The 2,500-nt window shown below is 50.4% G+C and overlaps 1 pseudogene; it reads left to right on the top strand.

Moving 5' to 3' along the window:
• Positions 1-2,500, top strand: part of LOC138189273 (uncharacterized) — an 8,079-nt pseudogene that overhangs the window by 2,455 nt on the left and 3,124 nt on the right.

Raw genomic sequence — 2,500 nt, 5'->3', positions numbered from 1 at the left:
TTGGCTGACGTGCCGGGCCTGGGCGAGCTGAACGGGACGCGGCGTATCTCTCTCTCGGGGGTGATATGGTCGCGCACCCCGGATCCGAGCTCGGTCCCGTGCCTTGGCCTCCCGCGGATCTTCCTTGCTGCGAGGCTTCCGCGGCGGTTTTACCGTCGCGGTCGTTCTCTTCGGCCGCCATTCAACGCTCAGCTCAGAACTGGCACGGACTAGGGGAATCCGACTGTCTAATTAAAACAAAGCATTGCGATGGCCCCCAAGGGTGTTGACGCAATGTGATTTCTGCCCAGTGCTCTGAATGTCAACGTGAAGAAATTCAAAAAAGCGCGGGTAAACGGCGGGAGTAACTATGACTCTCTCTCTTGGGTAGCGCCATGCCGCCTAATAACGGTGTGTCGTGTGCCCTGGGATTGGTTGTAGTTGCTCAGGGGCAGGGAGACCTTGGTCTCGCCAGCTCAAGTCACACTTCTACCTCCTCGTGGTACCGCCGGTAACATACTCCGCTCGTGTCAGCGTGGGGCGTACAATCCCCCCGGGCATGATGAGTATGGCTAAACGGAGTGTGGCGAAGCAGGAGCGAAAGACTAACACCATCTAGTCGGTTTACCGACCCAACGGTGATTCGTCGCCGTAAAGTTGGGAGATATACCATCAGCAAGGAATTCGTTCCTGTTCGATGAATTGGTACGACTAGGCTTGTAAATGGTCATGAATTGGGCATGGCTCGGATAGTTTCAAACAGATTCACAAAAACGAAGCAATTTTCGATAAGGAAAATGTAGCCTCGGACGCGGCGTCTCTCGGTCCCGGAGGCGCCGTGGCGGATTCTTCCGCTCTGGAGGGGACCAACGTTGACGACCCGGCAATGTCCATGGACATGAATATGATTATATTGATACCATTCGTGGGTACCCAGACTGCTTGTCCTGTCTGTGAAGAGGGGGGAATTAACCTCTTCTTTTTATCACCGACAGACTTGAACAGGCATCTGGAGCAACATCATGTGACAGCCCCCATCAAATATATGTGTAGAGAGTGCGGCAAATGCTTCTCGAAGCTTCACGGGGTTAGATGCCATCTGCCTCATTGCAGTGGCAGGAGCGAAAGACAACAAGAAGGACCTTACAAATGTGAGGCCTGCCCCATGAGCTTTGGGACACAAAGGGGGCTGTCTACCCACGAGCGGCATGCACACCCTGCCGTTAGAAACGTCAAGCGAAGGGGAACAGACCCCCCTGAGAAAAAATGGACGTTTCAGGAGTTGGCCCTCCTGAGGGAGCTCTGTGAAACCTACAAGGATCACAGGCATCCTAACAAAATGATAAGCGAGGTCCTCACCACAAAAACTATTGACCAAATCAAGTACCAAAGGCGAAAATTAAGACTAACTGGTGAGGACAACACTCAGGAGGCCACTCTGGCGACAGAGGGAGGGTGTGATCCCGTTGATCCAGGCAATGCGCATTTCAATGAGCCTGGAACCAACGGAGATTTAAATGAATGGCTTGAAAAGCTAGAACAAGCCATAATGACACAAACCGAGGTACCTTCTGTTCTAAGATTGGTTAACACTCGGTTGACGAGTATCTGGGTCGCTCTCAAGGGACATAGGGAATCCCTTGTGAGCGGAATTAACGATTTCATCCCTTCAGTGCTCTATAGTGCTATCGCTGATATTAATAAAGCTAAAGAAAAGAAAGATAATGACAATAAAAAATCAAAAAGGATTGGTCACCAAACAAGTAACAAAAAGAAAAGAAGAAATGCAAAGAAAAGGTATACATACGCACGTTGCCAGGAATTGTTCCTGGAAAATCCGAAGAGGTTGGCCGAAGCGATCGTTAGTAATGATCAGGCCTTCCTCCAGCCGGCTAAGGAACCACCTGAAGCCGTGGAAGTGAGGAGGCTCTATGAGGAATTATGGGGCCAAACAGGACCTACCAAGGCCCCGATCCCAGGAAATGGAGCCTCTGAACTATCCTTGTGCGATATCTTCCCGCCGATTGCTGTTGCGGATGTGGCGGAGAGGATCAAAAGAATAAGAAAAAAGGCTGCGGCAGGTCCAGATGGCTTGCAAAAAGAACATCTTCTGATACCTGGCCTGCCTACCATTTTGGCGAAATTGTTTAATATGCTACTATATATATCGTATTTTCCTTCCATATGGAAGGAAAATCGCACGACGCTAATTCCAAAAGCAAATAAGCCTAGCAGCCTGGTCGAGAATTGGAGGCCTATAACAATAGGTCCCATTCTCGGCCGAATCTTCTCCTCCATAATCGACGGGAGATTGAGAAGGGGCACGGTATTAAGTCCAAGGCAGAAAGGTTTCACCGCCGAGAGCGGTTGTAAAATTAATATAGATCTGTTGAGCGCTGCCTTGGACTACAGTAAGAAAGAGAAGGGGGGGATATTCACTATCGTGGATATCTCTAAAGCCTTCGATACGGTGCCCCACTCGGCTATTGAACCTTGCCTGGCGAGGAAGGGAGTGCCGGCC

The sequence above is a fragment of the Bombus flavifrons genome, unplaced genomic scaffold (assembly GCF_040668555.2).
Source record: "Bombus flavifrons isolate JBK064 unplaced genomic scaffold, iyBomFlav1_principal scaffold0024, whole genome shotgun sequence".
NCBI lineage: Eukaryota > Metazoa > Arthropoda > Insecta > Hymenoptera > Apidae > Bombus > Bombus flavifrons.
The sequence above is the reverse complement of the archived record's forward strand: the minus strand, read 5'-3'. Positions and strand labels throughout refer to the sequence as shown.